We start from the raw sequence: 21753 nt of genomic DNA, 5'->3' as shown, positions 1-21753 counted from the left end.
TGATGAGAGGTGTTACCTCGAAACCGGTCCGGTCCTCGGATGCTTGATTCCGTTCTGGGAAGGACATGGCTTTTGTAGTTCGGACTGGACTGTTCCCATGGGGCAACAGGGTCAGAGCTGATTTGCATATCGCCATTGTCTAACCCAGGGTGGTGTGGATTGCAAAAAAACGATGGATTTGGGCCCAGATCTTTTGACTGGGGGAATGTGTGACATTGATCCACATTCGGTCTATCACTTGTTGTTTTTGCAATTTCCGCCCTAAGTGCGCTGGGGATGCCCAGACGTGGGTCCCAGGCACTCCACACCACTTGGAGTCAAGCTAGCCGGGCTGATGAGAGGTGTTACCTCGAAACCGGTCCAGTCCTCGGATGCTTGATTCCGTTCTGGGAAGGACATGGCTTTTGTAGTTCGGACTGGACTGTTCCCATGGGGCAACAGGGTCAGAGCTGATTTGCATATCGCCATTGTCTAACCCAGGGTGGTGTGGAGTGCAAAAAAACGATGGATTTGGGCTCAGATCTTTTGACTGGGGGAATGTGTGACATTGATCCACATTCGGTCCATCACTTGTTGTTTTTGCAATTGCCGCCCTAAGTGCGCTGGGGATGCCCAGACGTGGGTCCCAGGCACTCCACACCACTTGGAGTCAAGCTAGCCGGGCTGATGAGAGGTGTTACCTCAAAACCGGTCCGGTCCTCGGATGCTTGATTCCGTTCTGGGAAGGACATGGCTTTTGTAGTTCGGACTGGACTGTTCCCATGGGGCAACAGGGTCAGAGCTGATTTGCATATCGCCATTGTCTAACCCAGGGTGGTGTGGAGTGCAAAAAAACGATGGATTTGGGCCCAGATCTTTTGACTGGGGGAATGTGTGACATTGATCCACATTCGGTCCATCACTTGTTGTTTTTGCAATTGCCGCCCTAAGTGCGCTGGGGATGCCCAGACGTGGGTCCCAGGCACTCCACACCACTTGGAGTCAAGCTAGCCGGGCTGATGAGAGGTGTTACCTCGAAACCGGTCCGGTCCTCGGATGCTTGATTCCGTTCTGGGAAGGACATGGCTTTTGTAGTTCGGACTGGACTGTTCCCATGGGCCAACAGGGTCAGGGTTGATTTGCATATCGCCATTGTCTAACCCAGGGTGGTGTGGAGTGCAAAAAAACGATGGATTTGGGCCCAGATCTTTTGACTGGTGGAATGTGTGACATTGATCCACATTCGGTCCATCACTTGTTGTTTTTGCAATTGTACTCTCACTTGTGCCATGGACACTGACCCAGTTGCTCTGCTGTGTTGTACTCTCCACTGTGCCATGGACACTGGCCTTCCTGTTTGCACTTTGCCTGTGCAGGATATCTTGCTTATGATCTGCTTTTTCTACCTTGATGTTGTGTACAGTTGTTATACTTTCACATCTGTGCAATATGAGAATAAATACAGTTACTCCTGTTGTGTCTTTTGTCGGTGTCCTTGCTGATTAAAGTTCTTTTTGGGTGTGCATTCAGTTGACTGGGCCCCATGCTCTATGTATCACTCCGACATTGCAAGGCTCTTTGTCCGCATCACATTTATAGACAGGGGCTTCAGTCCATTCTGACACTGATACTTCTGTTACCTGTGTTGGCTCTTTTAGCTGTCATGCTGTTATGTTTTGAGTGGTGTTCTGTTGTTGGCTACGTGGTTGCCATGTCAGTTTGGGGTACACTGCCAGCACAGGGAGTGATGCTGTGTACAGGTTAGCATGCTGGCTGCGCACTGTCATGATATATATGTGTTATTCCTGTATAAATGCCCAGCTGTGTATGTGTATGGACATCCTGTGTTGGCCCCTAGTCCTGGTCCCCTGGCATACATGTGATGTGTGCTCTTGGGTGGTGATAAGGTGTGCAGTGTGAAGGGTGTGATTTTGTAGTTGTTGTGTATGTGTGTGTGCCCCTGGAGTGTGATAGACACACATGTGTCAGCCAGGAGTTGTGTGCCTGGGGGTTTGATTGTCCTGCCCTGTGTAAATGATTTGATGCTTTTGTGTGACTTGTATTTTGTGCACTGTGCAGTGTGTTGGTATGTCCATGCAGTTCTGTGTGACTCCTTGTTGTATTTGTCAATTATGTGTGTGCAAATTGTGTGACTTGCACATTAGTGTTGTGTTTGTTTGATTATCAATGTGTCGTATGTGTATTTCTGTGGACTGTGTGACCCTGCTGTTCATCACTGGCATAGTGTGTGACTTTCTCTAGCACTGCAGGCACATGGTGCCTTTTCTCCTCCTGTAAGGCATGGTGTGTGGTGTGATGCCATCCCCTATCTGTGCCACTTGTGCGTAGCCATTGTGGGCCTGCATTCACTCTATTTGTGTATTGGACACACCTCACAAGTCTGATACTGACATGCAAATCAGTTGATTTTGATGTCAGCTGTCCCCTTTGTTTCATGTGTATGTGCCTCCCCATCTCTTCATTTGTGAGACTGTGCCTTGTGGTGGAGGTTTTGGGCCAAGTGTCCTGTTCCACTCTGGACATGGCTCCATTGTTTTATGTGTGATGTTCTTGTGGTATTCATCAGTGTAGCTTGCCCTTGTGCACTTGAGCTGTGTGTGCTGCATAGTGCTCTGGTGTTGCTGGGTGTGCTGTGGTATCCCAGAGTGGTGCATCCTGTTGTTGTTGTGTTGGGTGTCTGTGTGTTGGCTGTGCTGTAGCTTCACTTCCTGGGTGTGCTGTTGCTTTTGTGCTGTGCTGCTTTGTGGTGTGTGTTGTGGTTGTGCCAGTCATGTCTGTGTGTATCTGTTGTGCTTGTTGTGCACACACTGCCTGTTGTGCGTACAGTGTTGTGTGTCTGTGTGCTTGGCATTGCCTGGTGTGCATCCCCTGATGTCCTGTGGTGTTTGTGTATCGTTTTGTGCAGGCATCTGTTCAGGCTACCCTGTGTGTGTGTTCTGATTGTGGTTACACCCAGGTTGTGTGTATGTGCTGGGAAGTATTGTCAGCCTTGAGTGTGTGTGCCACTGGTGTAGTGTAATCCTTAGCAGCTACTCCTGCAGTGGCTGACTCCCTGGTTGTCTGTTGTGTGGTGCATGGTGTGTATTGTGCTTGCTTGTACCTGTGCTTGTTGATGTGCATGGGGATGTACAGGATGGGCACATGGCATGTGACTTTCTGGTGTGTGTTGATGTGTAGTTGAGGGTGGTGTGTCCCTGTGGTCTCTGTGCCCTGCCCATGCCTTGGACTGGCCCTGCCTCCTGCATTGTGCTTATGTGTTGACCGCGGCTGTGACGTGACCTGGAGTGGGACGTTGCTGCTAGTTCGCGGTCGATGTGTGTCCCAGATGCAGAGGGGTGACTTGTTGGCAGGTGGGTAATATAGGGGTGCCCTTGTGGATGTGTTGTGACCCCCAGCAGGGTGTCTGTGGTGGACTTGGAACCTGTGTCTCGCCGTGTGTTGTGTGTTGTATTGGTGTACGTGCGTACCTGCGGGGCATCCGCGGTGGCCCTGTTGATGGTAGTGCAGTAGCAGGTACATGACCGGATCATGTGGAGGGCTGGGTCCATGGCGTTCATGGCTGGGTCTTGGCTATAGTGCTCCGCTATCGACTTTCCGCCGGCTCTGGTTATGCGGTGTCTCCGCTGCGGTGCGTTTGCTTGTTTGGGCTATCCTAATTTGTGCAGCGGTGCGGATGTCATTCGGCACGGCGGTGAGTCTCGATTGGCCGTGGTGCCGGGCGCACTTTAATGGCGGTGCGCGTTGCTCCGTGGTGGACGGGAAATGAGCTGTTTTGCTATACTAATATGGCGGACGTGAGTTCCACTGTTCGCGGGCGGAAAAAGGCGTTTTCCCTGCCGACAGCACCGCGGTGGTGCCACAGCCCGACATCCTAATGGACCTCTATGTGTTTTCTGTCTGCATTTATCTGTAAAAGTGGATAAATACAGAAAATTGTGCTTCTTTTAAGTGATACTCCGTGGCTTTTTTCATGAATTATAGGCCAGTGGCTGAACAGATGGACAGCATGTGAAATTAAATAACAGGATGAAATGTCTTTAAACAAACAAATATGTTAACATATATTTATGGTATAGTGCTAATATCTACCAGTGTATGTATTGTGTAATATTTGGCAGCTTAAGTAGCTAAAACACGACAGACATCAAAGTATGAGTGTGCGTCTGTCAGTTAAATAGATATGGAAATGTACAGTTTTACAACTTTATTAATACGGAAACACAAAATAAATATGGATAAATACAGATAAAATGGCCCAAAAATAAATATGGTTAAATACAGACGGAAATGGCCAAAAAATAAATACCATAAAACCGGGAGCCCTAACTATAACGTATCACTTAGATTTCTTGTATGATTTCTTGTTCTCTCTGCTTTTCAGGTGCCGAACACGACTGAGTCCGTCTGCCCGGAAGGAGCCGCGATGGGAAAATCAACCGCTGTGCAATGTTCGGGCTTCTTCCAACTCGGAAGCTGAATTCTAGTTGCGGGCACTATAACAAGGTAAGTTTAACCGGTAACCTTCTTGAACTCTCTCAGAACTATTTGTGCTTTCTCTTCAGGAATGTCTATGGAGCAATTGAAAACGGGTCTGAACTCCGGAACGTCTTAGGTGAAGTGCGCACTCGTTAGGGAGCGCGCGCCTCACCAAGGATTCCCCATAGGTGTGTGGTAAATGTCTAGACCGCCACCGCGTCTTTCCTCGAGGCAACCATCTTAGAATTCCTCTGATGCACTAAAGCACTCCAAGTCTGTTTCCTTGCGGATTCTTTATCTCTGCTGCGCCAGCTAGGATTTAGATAAGTCATTATCGTATCCACTGATTGATTAAGGGTTCTGACAGGTAAACTCAGTATATCATTTTTTGAAATGTCTTTAAAAGATACAAACCATCTTTACACACTTATGTTCTCCATCCATGTTTTGTTACTTCAGCTTGGTTGAAGCACATTCTATCGACCATTTTTAACAGTTACTTGTACTAACCTTAAGCATAATATATAATAAAAACATTATGTATTATAAAATTACCATCTGTGGAAGACACAAAAAAATACAGTTACAATATATGTTTTACAACACAAAATAATTTGTAAAGTATTACATTTGCATTATTTGCTGTTATCAGAATATATTGAATTTCACTAGAAACAGTGAGTTCAATAGTACTCATCACATAACTGCGGGCAAAAAAAAGGCAATCAATAAGATTATCTTGAAAAACCCATTCAACATTTTCAATAACAATCTAAAAAATAGAAATAAAACATATCTTAAATGTTTTTTGTAAGAGCAATTTCTTATTTAAATATGACATCTCAAACAATCATAAAATAACAAAACATTATGATTCATTTTCATACACTGAAAATAATGTTACTTACAAATATATGCTGACAAAATATACAACAAAAATTCATTATTGGTTTGACATACTTTTCCACACGGCCCAATAGTATGTGTCAAATCCTTACTTTGGAAATTGTTCAATAGTAATCCTGAGCATCTGCCTCCCAGTCTTCTGATCCAAAACCACCAACATCATTTGCTCCATCCCCCAGTGCTCATCCCTCAACCCGACACTATTTAACATCTACATGCCCACCCTCACACAAGCAGCCCACCATCACAACCTCAACAACATCTCCTACGCCAACAACACCCAGCTCATCCTCTTCCTCACCAAGAAGCCACATACCACCAAAAGCAACCTCCACAACACAATGAAGGACGTCACCAACTACATACAAAGCAGCTCTCTAAACATGAACTCGCACAAAATGAAGGTACTCATCCTCAGACCCACTCCTTCAGCCTCGGACTACTCCTGCTAGCTGACTACACTGTGGACAGTACCAACACCTACCAACCATGTCCACAACCTGGGATTCATCCTTAACTCCTCCCTCTCCAAGTGTAAGCAAGTCTACACCGTCTCCTCGTACTGCTATAACACCCTCCACATGCTCCGCAACATTTACAAGTGGATCCTAACCAAAAGAAGAAGAACAGTGACACAGGCCCTCATCAGCAGCAGACTACATTGTGGCAAAACACTCTACACAGGAATTCCAGCCAAACACCTACAACAACTACAACAAATCCAAAAGACCTCCACCTGAGTGATCATCAATGTCCCCTGCTGCAGCCACATCACCCACCACCTTATACACCTACACTGCCTCAATATTAACAAGAGGATCACCTTCAAGCTCCTCACCCTCACTTACAAAATACTCTACAACACCAGACTAATCTACCTTAACAGCAGTAATCCTGAAAGGCCAAATTTTGATCTTAAAATGTTGGCTTTAAAAATATTAGGTAAGAATTTGGTAACTCTTTAGGCAAACGTTGCTTAAAAACTAATTGACTGTCATTACAATGTATCCAACCTTTCAGACGTTTTAAATAAACTGTGTAATGACCAGATGTTGTAGAAGGTCCATCATGAAAAATAATTGCAACAGCTACAAAAGTTCTTCGTGATATTGAAACTTGACCAGCTACAAACATTTTAATTAAAGTTTCCAATTTTCCTAAATCAGTTCTACAACGTTGCAGCATTAAAATTACATACTGTCCATATGTTTGTATAAATAATGTTGAGAACAAAAAAAGGGCACCGAAACGCCGCGTCGACAGTTTGTTCCTTTATCATTGTTTGACCAATAAATGTGATGTTTTAACATGTTGATGTAGACAATGCTATAATAGCATTTTTTCATCTCATAACTCTTTTTAACATTTGAGTGTATATTTTTGCAAATATTGAAAGTGTTTTTCTTATTGTTTCATATAACAGTTCTGTGTTATTATGAATTTTTAACTTTTATAAAATAAATGAATGACATTTTTAAAAAAACTTTTGTCCATGTGCATGAGGTTTCCATAGTACTTGTGGGTCCAACAGATTGTTTAGTTGTAAATTTGGTAACCCGTACAATACTGCAAATTCCTTGTTTTCCAATGAGAACGTCCCCCTAGGGATGTACATCACTCAGGATTTATTATAGCCAGGAGAAGGAGCTCTGTATTTTGCATGATTGTTGACCCAATCCTTTTCCTGTTAGAAAGGGTAGCTCCCTACTCAGAACTTTCTAAATAATGTTGATGACATTTCTGATTTACATTGGCTACACTCCATGTTTTGACTTGCTCCTCTAATTAGATTGTTAACAGACACTGATTCACAGTCAGGTAAAGTCAAAAATATGAATCTTTCAGTGTCTATGTTAGTGCTACATGTAAACAAACAATTTTGACAGTCATGTTGCCATTTATAAGAAAGGCCAAAAAGGTTTTCAATATCTACACCTTCATCTTCCAGTACATCAAGCATAAACATTAAAAATTCCTGACAATCTTGCTGAATATTCTGCATAAATTGACTAGAACCAGAACATATGTCCAAAACATTTTGAATATCAGAAACACTTTGTATTTTACTTTTATCACTACTACATTTCTCATAAACAGAATACAACAATGAACAGAATCGTTCGTCCCGATTTTCAACAATTTGCTGTTGCAAACTTTCAAGAACAAAAACAACATTAACAACTACATTAGCATAGCAGTTGACACATCAACTATTTTCAAACCGATTACCAACATTCTCATCAACACTGTCCTTTTTCTTTTAGGTTGCAGGACCAACTTCATCTTGTTTCTTTTCTTTCTCTACAGTTTCACTACTGATATTCTCAAATCTTCTTTTTCTACTTACCACATGCTTTTCAAATACTGGATATTGACCTAAATTGGGTGCATATTCTCTTCTTATCCTATTATACTCTTTCTCACAATTTGCATCTGCACTAACCTTTGTCTCATCAAAACCAATCAAGTACAATCCAGATAAAGTTCTGACTCGAGACAAAGCAACATATGCCATATACTATCTACACTTAAACCTTGAGATTTATGAATGGTCACCGCATATGCCAAACAAATAGGAAACTGTTTTCTGTGTACATACAAATCTTTTACAAGTAAAAACCGAGATGAACAATGACTAAATTGTTGTACTTCAGCAATTTCATCAAATTTGATTTTCAAAAATTCAATCCCATCTCTATTTACATAATTAACAAAATCAACAATTTTACCCATTGCTCCGTTTACTAAACCTTTAACCACATTCAAATTACATCGTAAAATTACCCTACAGTTTACACATGAATGCAAATTCTTTTCTAAACGAGCAGTTTTACTCATCGATTTCTCTAAAGAATCCAATTTCCTCTTCAACTTTTCAGTCAAAATAATAGTGATTCCTTCATGCTCTATTTTATCAATAGCTTCCAATTTTATAATATCTTCATTTTCCAACTTTAACATTTCTTCATTGAATATAGAACATTCACGTAGTGTTGGCATTAAGCAGATTACAGATTTGTTTTCTGCAATTCTCATGTATATTTTCTCTGGGACAATATTTTCATTTGGAAACAAATTGGAAAGTAATCGTCTCTGTAAAGCTTGTTTGCCATGTTCAGTCATTTTTCCAATTCTTATATCTTGAAGAATAGTTCCATAATCAGCATCATTTTTGCCTGTTCCAGCTTGTCCACTCACATACATTTGGATAGGTTCAAATGATGAGCAAGAGCACTCTTTCTTCTCATGAAGTAATCCATGGTCAATCTGTTCTCTCACTTTCTCATATATTTCTTTCTGCTCAAGATTTAGTTGTTCTTCCAAGTTTCCTAAGTTTTTTACATCTTCTTGAGCTTGATACATTGCTGTTTCCACCTCTTCCATAGCAGTTGCTGCTTCATTTTGAACAATTGGTTCTCCTAGTGGGTCATGACTCAACGGAGCAGAAGTTTGACACTCTTGAGAACTGTCTCTAGCAATCTCAGCTGCAATTGTAGCTTCCTGCTCAATTTCGTCATACAACATTTTCACATAATTAGCAAAACCAGGACATTCTATAGTATCTTTAGTTGCATTGAAGGAATCTTCATAGCTCTCGAAATCTCCAAGTAATTCCAATTCTGAACGCCATGGCTTGAAAAGTTGCAAAAGAGCTCAGTTTACGGTGATTAATCAAATGTCCTTTTCAGAACCAATCACGGCATATATACCATTATTGATGTTTTCTGTAATATTCCGTTTAACAATATAGTTTTGCAGCACTTCATAGAGACAAATGTTCTCAAGATGATGACTTCTATTTGGATAATATGTATCCAACATATTTGTTTTCACAATATCTGTACTTTCTGGCTCTTTTTCAGCTAAATATTCAATTTCTTGTACAGATTTAAGAACTCGGTTTCGTGTTGCAGCAAGTCCCATACTCACCCAAATGATTCTTCTAGATTTGGAGTATGGACTTGCAGATGATAAGCGATCTGAGCATTCATACGCTCCAATTTCTCGATGAGATAACATCTTCAAACTGTAATTATATAATTTCTTACTTAGACTCTTCTCGTGGGAAATCTCTTCCCACATTTCCTTCAATTCCGTCTTTTCTGATTTTGTTATGTACGATGTTACATATCGAGCAACAGCAATGGAATTGTGTGCAACATATTGAATATCCATATTAACATTCCACATGGACAATATGACTGGGTTATAGTCAATTTCAATTTCAAAGACTTTATTCGGTTATATTACATAAATAACCATAAAAGTACATATAATCACAGCATATCTAATATTCATATTAGTTACACAATTATTACAAATAAGAACAGAGAACAAACAGTTAGGCATCATAGGCTCAGTTCAGATAAAAAAAATTAAATAACTATAGTTTTCCGTAAATAAAAAACATTGTTAAGAAAACGCCGAGACAGACGCTACCGTAAATATATCATCAAGCTTCTGAATTAATAGAAAGGCAGGTCGACACTGTCTTAGGTTCAAACACCTTAATATGGGGATAAGCCATCTTTTCTGTGGTAATGAATAAAATTTGCAAAAGAATAAAATATGTATGTCAGATTGAGTGGACATATCATCACAGGGACATTTGCTAATACATCGTGACCAGTCATTAATAACAGGAAAGCTTAGTAACCTAAATAAGATCCCAAATCTAAATCGAATCAATAGGAACCTTACGTTGTCTTTCATCTGAGGGGTTAGATAAGGTTGAATAACCTGAGGTGTTAGTATCAACTGATGAGAGGTCACCTATTTTTTGGTGAATTAAATTTTCTCCCTGCAGTTCTCTAAGTAAGTAATGCATAATTTTTTAAGTACTTTTCTCGGGACCTCAGTCTTTAATAGGGGGTCATCATAGTAATCAAGATGATCTATGTTAACAAGAAATGACTTAACATACCTCAACCACTTCACCTGATTAACACAATCTAATTTCAGGGCGTCCATTAGGATTAAACGGTTCAAATGGCATTCATCCGTTGTCCATAGCCTATGCCACAAAAGAACCGGCTGTACCTTGATGATATCTTCTAAATATGCCAGGTCGAGTTCAGTGTGGCAATTATGGGTGGACATACTCTCTGGGATGGATAAAAGGTATCTCAAAAAACCATTCTCCGTGAGCTGTAAAGTTGAGACATTAGCATCCCCCCAGATTCCCACCCCATAGGTTGCGACCACAACACAACTTGCTTTATATATGCACAAGAGCTCCTTGACTGGTTTCTTCCCCATCTTTTTACTAAATAATTTGAGGGCCAATACTGACTTGGCAAATAACAAATTTCTACTTTTCACTGCGCTACCCCATTGGCCTGTACTATCAAACAGTATTCCCAAATATAGAAAAGTTGAGGTATAGTCCAATGATTTGGAACCAATAAACATAGATCTTCTTTTCTGATTAGCTCCTCTACCGCAGGTCATACAGAAAGTTTTGGCACTGTTAACCTTCAGGTCCAAGTTAGTCATAAAGATGGTGAATGATAAAATCATTTTTTGCATGGCTATGGGGGTCCTTGCCATCAGGACGGCATCGTCTGCATAAATAAGTGCAGGAATATGACAATTTGATGCTGTAGGCATATCTTGGCACTCCTGTAGCAAGGTTTTCTCTAAGTCATTGATATAGATGTTAAATAAGAAAGGGGCAAGGACACAGCCTTGCCTCACTCCTCTTGCAATGCTAAAGATTCTGGTACATTCCCCTCCTTTACCGTATCTAATCGTGGCCCTGGCACCATTATAAAGCTCTCTGAGAAATTGAATAATGTTGTCCTCGACACCCAACCGGACTAAAATTAGCCACAATTTGCTATGAGTTACACAGTCAAAGGTGGATGTCAAATCCACAAAGGTTAAAAACAACCTGCCTCCCTTGGCCTTAGTGTATTACTCAAGGAGGATAGAAAGGTAAAGACATTGGTCTATGGTCCCAACTCCCTCTCTGAAGCCATATTGTAAGTCGCTAATAACCATGTGTTCCTCTGCCCATAGGTGCAATCTGTTTAGGAAAACCCTACCAATAATTTTAATGGTTGAATCAAGCAAAGATATTGGGCGGTAGCACACACAACTAGCCCTGTCGCCGTTTTTAAAAATGGGTACTATAATCGACTCGTACCAAGTACTGACAAGTCCCACCGAGCTGGCAGCGTTAAAAGTTCTAGTAAGCAATGGCGCCCAAAAAGATATGTTATGTTTAAAAATATCCACCGGGATGCCATCCGGGCCGGGTGCCTTACCCCCCTGGCTTAAATTAATGGCCTTAATTACTTCTTCTAAGGTGAAGTTCAACACCTCTTTGCTTCTGGACAAACTAAGCGTGTCCATCTCAATCGACTCACTTTGTAAATCCACAGAGACTATCTGGGTGCTATAAAAGGTTTCAAAATGGCACACCCAGTCATCTTCAGAGATAGCGATCTCCATCCGTGCCATGGTGTTATCCTTAAAATATGGTGCATTAACTGCCTTCCAAAAGGCTGTCATATCTTTCATTTGAGAAGCTTCGATTAATGCCCCCATGCCTCCATCTTCAGCATATCCCTCATCTTTTTTATTGCAGTTTTATATGCTTTACGAAGCTCCCTGATCTGCTTCTCCTCTCTAGCGGGATTACTCAAAGCCTGTTTTAATTTGGAATATGCCTTAGTGCACGCTCAGTCAAACCAGCCACTATTTTTACCTTGTTGGTTCTTTACTTCCACCCATAAGCTATTCTTTATACATGTAGTTATTTGCCTGAAACTATTAATTGTTTCAGTGTCATCAGCATCCAAATCCAAACAAACACTGAAACACGGTTTACAGGCCTTAATTAAATTGCACAGCAATTCTTCGGGTACAACCTTAGTCCATTTTAAGGTATATCCATTCTGTTTTGAAATATCAATGTCTCTCGAGTTCAACCTGGATGTACAATCAGTAATGGGAGCGGCACATGGGTCTATTATTTCCACCCTAATGGGAAAATGATCACTTAAGGGAGTTTTCAGCAAGCTGTAGATGGAAACACTGTCGCCATAACAGGTAGAGATCAAGATGTAATCAATTGTCGAGGATAGCCCTCTACCCATAAAAGTTGCCGAGAAGGGTACCTCTGGCTGACACAGTTTATTTGCAAAACCTAAATCATTCATAAACAGGATTTCGTTTAATACGTCCCCCGTTACTGTGTGTTCAAAGTGGGCCAGTGTAGACTCCCTGTCAACCATTAGACCACAGTTCCCATTTACACCTCTGCTGCAAAGGGCACAATTGAAATCACCCCCCCCCCAGGTAACAACAAATTCTTTACTTTTGTTACAGGTTAGACTGTTGAGTTCAGATCTCAGGGCTTTAAAGACTGCAAAAATATCTGCTGATGGAATATTATTGTATAAGTTTACAATCAAAATACAGAAAGTTTTGTTCATATGCAGTCCTACTATATGATAAAAACGATTGTTATAAAACATCTCCAGGCTTTTACATTTAAAACAATTTGAAACATAAGTGCTGAACCCCCCTTTGGCTCTGCCGTGTGTTGAGCCTATGGCTGTGGAAAATATAGTTTTAAAACCATTTAAATGATACGCTTCCTTGGCCCATGTTTCTTGTAAACATATGACGTTATGATCGTTAGTTAGTTTAACCCAGAATGGGCTATCTAATTTAGCTCTGAGTCCGGCGATGTTCCAGAAGATAATCAACCATTTGTCCTTTATCTTACTATGAATAACATCAGGGGAATTCGCTACCTTTCCCAAGTCACAACCCGCTATCACCTCACTCACATTTAAATCCATCGGGATAATCTTGGCAATCATATCAGTATGTAGAGGCTCATTGGTAGCGTTGGTTGAACATGAATAGTCAGGGGGTCTAAGCTCGCCTTGTTAACCACAGATAAAGGGTGCGTGGGGTTTTCAGTGCCAATAGGGGTTATCTTCTCCCCTATTGGTCAATCCACCCCCCCCAAGCTCAGACAGGGGTTCAAAATAATTACTAGTTGGAACGTTAAATTGATCCCCTGCCGGAAGATAGTTACAGCCCTGATGTAAGATGTTAGGCAGAAAGCCTCTATTCGTGATTGGAGCCAAAGGAGCATAGGGTCGGGTTCTTGATAGGAGATTATGGCTTCCATAATGGAAATTATGAGGCCTATGACCTCCGAAAGCAACGGCGGCCGATGGGTAGAAGTAGCTTAAAACAAAGGAAAAGATACCACCAGAATTATCTTGATTCGGATAGCCACTTATAAACTGTACCACTCGTGGGTCTCCAAAATGTACTATGATACAGTCTCCTTCGATAGCCTTTGCTTGATAACCCAACCAGCTTACTCTCCTTACATTTAGAATTTCCCCTTGTAGATCTGGTTTGAGGGGTCGGTTTCTTCCTAGCCAAAACATGACTTTATTTTTTAATTCTTGAAAGGTTTCAACCCTATCATGCTTCCACTCAGGGACACCAGCCAACACAATAACATATGGGTATGAATCTGGGGGAGGTCGACTCTCTTACTATTTCCCTTATTTGTGGTTAGCACAGCCTTATCCGCTTACACGCTATATTCTGCAATCTCCGACCTCTTTATTGGTCTTTCTTTTTGACCTTCGGGTTGGCCTCCATTTAGCATAGGTCTAGCTGCCTGGGGGGCCCCACCTGTTGTCTTTCCATTGGCTGGCTTAGGTGGTTGTTTACCTCCCTGGCCTGGCTTCTCACTAGGTAATGGGAGCTTTTCCTCTGTGTGTGATGTGAGAATGCCAATTTGCGAAGTATGAGTATCCATCAACTTCTTTAACATTACAGAATTAGCCATGGTAATTTTCTCGAGAGTTCCCATCTGTTTACTTATCCTTCTGGTTCATTCCACTAGGGGTAAAATTAAAGATTTAACCAGATGTTCAATATTTTCTAGTGAGCACTCTTTGCTCCGGTTGTCATTATATGATATTTCTACTATATCATCAAGGGGACTATGGCGTTTAAGATTACTATTTTCAGCCTGCATAGGTCTGATAATCCTGTCCTCAGGTACCTTATCCCTACATTTAGGCGAGATGACTTTTTTCTTAGAACGTCCGCCGATGTGTTGATTTCCACCACGCTTGCGCTTTAAATTAAGGGGGGAATCCAGCGCATATTCAGAAGTAGTTTGTTCAATCAATGATTTGTTTGCTAATGGAGGGCTGTCACTAAGGGCAGGAACTGCTCTGGGGTAGACCATAAAAGAATCAATACTTGGGTCTGCCCCACTAGTATCTAATATAATAGAGAGATCTTCCTGAGCTTGGGGTGTTGTTTCATGTTGGGCACTGAAGATGGGGTGGGCGGTCGGGAGATGGTGCCAAAGCTATCACCCCTAGTGATGATCTTCTCAAAAATGTAGGATCAAGGGATAAGCGACGTTGTGTTAAGGCTACCTCCTTTTCCAATGCAGAAGCCGCCCTAGTAATGAATGCGTCTAAAGTGCCGGTTAAACCACCCCCCCCTTATTTCCCAGCTTATTTCCTTTCTGGTTTTTATGTGCCATTGGCCAAGTACTTGTGCCTATATCAAAGGTCTAAAATACAAAAATAATACAAATAACAAATATGTATGAATATTAAAATAGCAATTAAACACGTTACTTAAGTCTTACTAGTCAGAAAAAACAAAGGGGGTGGCCCAGTCCAGTCTCTTCCTGACTCTGACGGCCTCAGACGGCCCGCCCTTTGCCCGGGCTTCGCCCGGCTCGTCCCGCAATGCGGGATGATGCGGCCGCCTTTATTCGCCTGTGGAGGGCATGACAGGAGGGTGACGCTAAGCCCTGATGGCTTGTGGGCTCCGTAGTTGTTGCTCCCTTTCTGCCTTCAAGGTCCCCAGCTGCGAGTGTTTCCCGCAGAGCGGGAAACGCGAGAAGTTGCCGAAGAAAGCGTCAATGAAAGGGGGAGCGTGGTTCTCCACCAGATCGTGGCCCCCTCTTACTGTCAATGCTGCTGCTCAGACCGCAGGTTAGTCAAAGTATTCCCCGCGATGCGGGATGATGCGGCCGCCTTTATTCACCTGTGGAGAGCGTGGCGGGAGGGTGACGCTAAGCCCTGATGGCTTGTGGACTCTGTAGTTGTTGCTCCCTTTCTGCCTCCAAGGTCCCCAGCTGCGAGTGTTAAGTTGCCGAAGAAAGCACCGATGAAAGGGGGAGCGTGGTTCTCCACCAGATCGTGGCCGCCTCCTACTGCCAATGCTGCTGCTCAGACCGCAGGTTAGTCAAAGTATACCCTGCGATGCGGGATGATGCGGCTGCCTTTATTCATCTGTGGAGGGCGTGGCGGGAGGGTGACGCTAAGCCCTGATGGCTTGTGGGCTCCGTAGTAGATGCTCCCTTTCTGCCTCCAAGGTCCCCAGCTGCAAGCGTTTCCTGCGGAGCGGGAAACGTGAGAAGTTGCTGAAGAAAGCACCGATGAAAGGGGGAGCGCGGTTCTCCACCAGATCGTGGCCCCCTCTACTGCCAATGCTGCTGCTCAGACCACAGGTTAGTCAAAGTATTCCCTGCAATGCGGGATGATGCGGCCGCCTTTATTCACCTGTGGAGGGTGTGGCGGGAGGGTGACGCTAAGCCCTGATGGCTTGTGGGCTCCGTAGTTGTTGCTCCCTTTCTGCCTCCAAGGTCCCCAGCTGCGAGCGTTTCCCGCAGAGCGGGAAACGCGAGAAGTTGCCGAAGAAAGCGCAGATGAAAGGGGAGCGTGGTTCTCCACCAGGTCGTGGCCCCCTCTTACTGCCAATGCTGCTGCTCAGACCGCAGGTTAGTCAAAGTTATCCCCTGGGTTATAGTCATTTATCTATTTTGACTTCATTTCTTCTTAAGTTGTAGGTATTTTTTGGAGACTATCTTGTGATAGTATGTCGCAAAGATGACATAAAACTGTTCACTCTTCCTTTCGATATTACTGGACGTGGAAATACAAAACGGCATTTGGTATAGAGTTTGTCCTTAGATTTGTACTTTCGATGACAGTATTTCCCACCACGATGGCTTTGGAATCGTAAGACCTGTTGTCTTAAGTCCTTACCTTGTATACTTTTGGGTATATCACATGTAGCATATTCTTCAATAAAAGACAACACAGTATCATCTGAGTCTGTTCCAAATTTGGGAGCATCTTTGATCCATATTAGCATGTGTATGTGAGGAGCACCTCTTGCTTGATACTCCTTTCTCCAAAAGAAGTCCAGAACCTCTCCAAGAGAAGGATTGTTTTTATTGGTGATAAAAGACATCATTGCTTCAAATCTATGATTGAAATACCTGCATACATTAACTGGATCCAAAGAGCACAATTCTCCAGGTGTCTTGTATTCAATATTTAGTATACTTGGATTTGCCTCTCGAAGAAATTGAAGTAAATCATCCCAAGCATATTCAGCACAGCTTAGAGTAAGGAACCATGTAGGAGTTCCTAGGTTCCTTAGCATACATTTCAGTTCTCCATGACAACGGTACCAGTACTTACGCTGACATGCCATGAGATTAATTAGCTGAGATTCCAAAACATTATCTTTCTGCAGTACTTTATCCATAAATTCCTTTGCTGAAACATTTTGCAGATCTACACCTGTTTTCAATATATGGTGTACTGCATAAGAAAGTCCAGACAAATCACTCTCAAACAAAAGATGAAACAAATACGGAATAAATTGCCAAAATCTTGCATCTTCTGCATATAATCTTGATGTCCGGTATTCAGATGCAGGAATCTGCACAGGTCGGTCATCATATCGTCCTCCTTTTCCTGTGGGAAACAACTGAGGGAAACAACGAGCTTCCAAGCTTTTTTCCCATACACTAATGGGACTTCTTTTTGCTTCTTTCATTTGGAATAACTCTATAGTATTCCCCATCACTTCTTTAGAATGCAGTGGATGAACACTGTAATGTTCGTAGATTTCTTCAGTTCTGGACACATCCACTTTTTCAATTAGTCCAGATGGCAAGTCACTATCTTCTTCTACAGTTATTTCTTCTTCTCTCACATACACATTTCTGTAATATTGATTATTTGTTACCAGATACAACGTTGCCTTTTTCACTTTCCTAACATCCACTAATTCTTGCCAGATTTTCTTACTCTTAGTAGGAACGCCATTAACAAGAATAACTAAAGGTTCATCCTCTACGTTTTCAACACCAATTGTTTCAATATTTTTCTTTAAATCTAAGGCAAATATACAACTCTTCCCTTTAATCCTCTGTCAATCAGAAGGAGGCAATTGTCCTTTATTAGGCTCCATACGAACAATAGCCTGAAATGGATGCACACACTGAATAAGAATAGACTCATAGGTATTTAAATCCATCAGTTCAGAAAGAATATTTACCAACTCAAGATTATTATGCACAGCACTAGCAGGCATTTTGTTCTCGTCTAATTTGTTATAACAATATTTACAAATACGCTGATCAGAACCCAAATTAAAACAATTCTCTATTGACAAATAAGTTGCAAAATCCTTCCACTCGTTATTATTTTCCTTTTCACTTTTTAAAAACAAATCAACAGTCCTGGTCTGATTTTTATAATGAGTTCGTCGACAACAGACACAACAATAATTTGGCCTTTCACCTGAAATCGCCTTAAACTTTGTAATTTCTTGCTCAAAATTTTCTGTACTACAATGTTGTACATTCTCTTCTACATTTCCTTTTATTAATATCTCAATTTCTGTACTGTCTTCCTCAGGACCAAAATAACTAACCTCAATTTTATCACAAACGTTCTTTACATTTGATACAGATCCATGTAAAAGAGCACTGTTCAACTTTTTAACAGTAGAGCTGGACTTTTTGCATAATACAATCTTCTGACTATTTTCCTCATTTCAATATGATGTACTGCTAACATCCTGAAATGGTGAAAAACACTTTGACATACTTTATTAGAAACACAAGCCAGAGAATGACCTTGCAAACCAGTATTTTCTCTCACTCTGCAAGGGTCTAGTCCTTGCAACATCTTAATCTTTTGTTTAACACTTTTCTTAGTATAGTTACGTAAGAAATTGCGTAAAAAATCAATAGAGTCTTGCCATACACTACAAATACTACTACAATTCCAAGTGTACACTGGAGCTTTGGGACGTCTCCCTAAAACGTCATCAGCTAACACCTCTTCTGCATTTCTAGGAACAATGTTCTCTTTCTCAATAGGACAACCATTTCTAACCTCATAAGCACAACCACTAGTGTCACCTGCATGCAACAAATCATTACTCTGAAGATAACTTTCTTCATTAAAAAAAGGCTCAGAACTTGAACTATGTTTCCATTCACCCAAAAAAAACCTCACAAAAATGACTTCTGTCAATTACTCTTCTCCACTTACTTTTGGCCTTCATTAAATGGATTGGCTTATCTAGTGATCGAATTCTATTGATTACTAAAATAAACAATTTTGTTTTCAATTCAAAAGCTTTCTCAACTATAGTTTCTATACCTTTCTTCTTCTTATAAAATGCTGTTTTTTTATATCCCTTAATTTCTTTAATTAAATTTAACACAACTCTATTATTACATTTTTTTTTCCTAATTTCAAAAAATTGGTTTTTCCTCCTTTTACTATACACTATTTTTTCTGCAGTTAACTTTCCATGATTGTTCTCTTTATTCTTCTTTTTCTTTTTCGTTGCAGATACACTAATACAATTTTTCACTTTGTGCACACTACTCTTGGTCTTTAAAATTTTCCTCAGAAAAGTGTTCCTTCTCTTACCAGGACTTTTTTTCTTTTTGTTAACACATGGTTCTTCATGTAAATCTTGTGGATGACTTCTCTCCAAATAAACACCCTTCTTTCGTTGTTTCCTCTTTTGAGATTTCGTAGGCATGATACAGTTTCTTCAGTATTGATAAACAGAATCTATTATAAAAATCATATATAACATTACAAAAATAAGTATATGAAATATTCAATAATATTACTTATAAGAACAGAGGGAGGATTATGAGGACAAACGTGAGACTATGAAAATAAAAGTACTTACAACAAGAGAGGAAGGAGTATGAAACAAGGGAAAATATAACGAAAAAAGGGAGTATAAACACACACTGCAATATAACAGGATAAAGGAAGTATGAATAAACTGGAAAGTATGAATAGGTAAGGGAGAGTATGAAGAGAAAGATGGAAATATGAGGAAAGAAGAAAGGGTATAAGAAAAAAAGAGAGTAAGAGGACAGAGGGGGCACTATAAGAAGAGAGAGAAAGACTCTAAATAAAAAATTAATACTAGCAAAGGACAGAGTATATAAGGACAAAGAGAACAGTACCAGAAGAGAGCACGGGGAATGTGGGGAAAAGTGGAAAATAAGGAAAAAAGGGATGTACAAGAACAGAGGATACAGTCTGAGAAGAAAAGAAGGAGTATAAACAGATGGAGGATTATGAAGAGTGAAAAGTGTATGATGAAAGAGGCAGAAGTATGACAAGAGAAACAAATATAAAGAGAGAGGTCAGTATGAAAAGACGGAGAATCGGAGGAAAGTGCTGCAGAGTGTATTCAGGGAGTCAAGGAGGAGTAAGAGAAGAGAGCAAACAATATGAACAGATTTAAGAAGTATAAACAGAGAGGACAGAAAATGAAAATAGAAAAGTAATATGATGAAAAAGAGGAAAATATGAACATAGAGGACTAAAGGAAATATAAGAAAAACTCAGTAGTATGAGGAGACATGGAGAAGTAAGAGAAGAGAGAGGAGAATATAAAAACAGGGGGGAGTATAATAACAGGGGGGAAATGAGGAGAGGAATATGAAAATAAGAAAAGACGGCAATATTAGTAGAGAGTGCAAAGTATAAGAAAAGAGAGGAGAAATGTGAGTACAGAGAGAAGAGTATTAAAAGAAAAAGAAAAGTATGAGAAAACAATAGGGAGTACCTGCAAAGAACAGCGAGAATAAGAAGAAACAGAGAATATAAGAACAGAAGAGTATATATGAAGAAAGAGGAAGGAATGTAAAAAGACACAGAGACAACAATGTGGAGAAAAGACAAATATAAAGGAAGACTGACCATATAAGGAGAGAGGGAGTACTATGAGAAGACAGTAAGAACTATGACAACAGTGGTGAATATAAAGACAAGAGAGAATATAAAGAGGAGGACAAATATGCAAAAAGAGGAGCAAGTATGAAAAAAAAGTATAAAAAGAGAGCAGAGTATAAGAAAAAGAAGATAGTATAATGAGAGAGGAAGGAGTAAGACGAGAGAGGAGGGAGTATGACAAGTGTAGAAAATATGCAAAAAGGGGCGAATATAATTCCTTAATGTACACAGATGCACAGTGTGATATTACCCAAAAAATTACGAGACCATGCATTTTACCAAAACACATTTACTACTGTAAAACGTTTAAAAAGGGGCAAATATAATTCCTTAATGTACACACATGCGCAGTGTGATATTACACAAAAAAAATGAGACCATGCATTTCACCATTTACGACTGAAAAACGTTTAAGTGACTATACATATTCCATGTATATAATTACTACATTTCAGTGCACAACACTGACTCATTTTCCAAATACATATGCAATTTACTACATTATTTCTGCCACTATTACATCAAAAAAAACTAACACAATAAAACAACAAAGACGCACAAGGGGCTTGTAAATCGACCCAGACTATATACAGAGGGAGAGAAACGAGAAAGAGGACAGAACAGGGAGTATCAAGAAAAAAATGAAATATGAAGAGAAATAGATGAAAATGAGGAGACAGAAGGAATAAGAGGAGAAACAGGAAAATAAATATAAGGACAAAGAAGGGCAATATGACTACAGAGGACAATATAAGAAAAAGACAGTAGTACCGAGCGAGAGAAAAGAGTAAGAGGAGAGAGAGGGAAGTATAAAAAGAGAGGCTTGGAATTATGGAAAAAGGGACAAATATAGGGCCATATTATAAAGAAAGGGCGACACATTATCGCCGCTTTTATGGGCAGGAAACTGCCGCTAAAGAGGCGATAATGGGCTTGATAATATGGCCTTGTGAATTCCCATAGAAGCCCAGGTTAACACCATAACCTGGGCTTCTATGGGAATTCACAAGGGCATATTATCAAGCCCATTATCGCCGGCTTAGCGGCACTTTCCTGCCAATAAAAGCGGCGATAATGTATCGCCCTTTCTCGATAATATGGCCCATAATTCCTTAATGTACACAGACGCACAATGTGATATTAAACAAAAAAACATAACAGCATGCATTATAGCAAAACACATTTACTACTAAAAAACGTTTAACAAGGGACGAATATAGGGGCATATTATCAAGACAGGTGATAAAATTATCACCGCTTGATTGGCAGAAAACTGCTGATA

This window comes from Lissotriton vulgaris, chromosome 4_1 (assembly GCF_964263255.1).
Source record: "Lissotriton vulgaris chromosome 4_1, aLisVul1.2, whole genome shotgun sequence".
Lineage (NCBI taxonomy): Eukaryota > Metazoa > Chordata > Amphibia > Caudata > Salamandridae > Lissotriton > Lissotriton vulgaris.
This window is presented reverse-complemented; position numbering follows the sequence as displayed.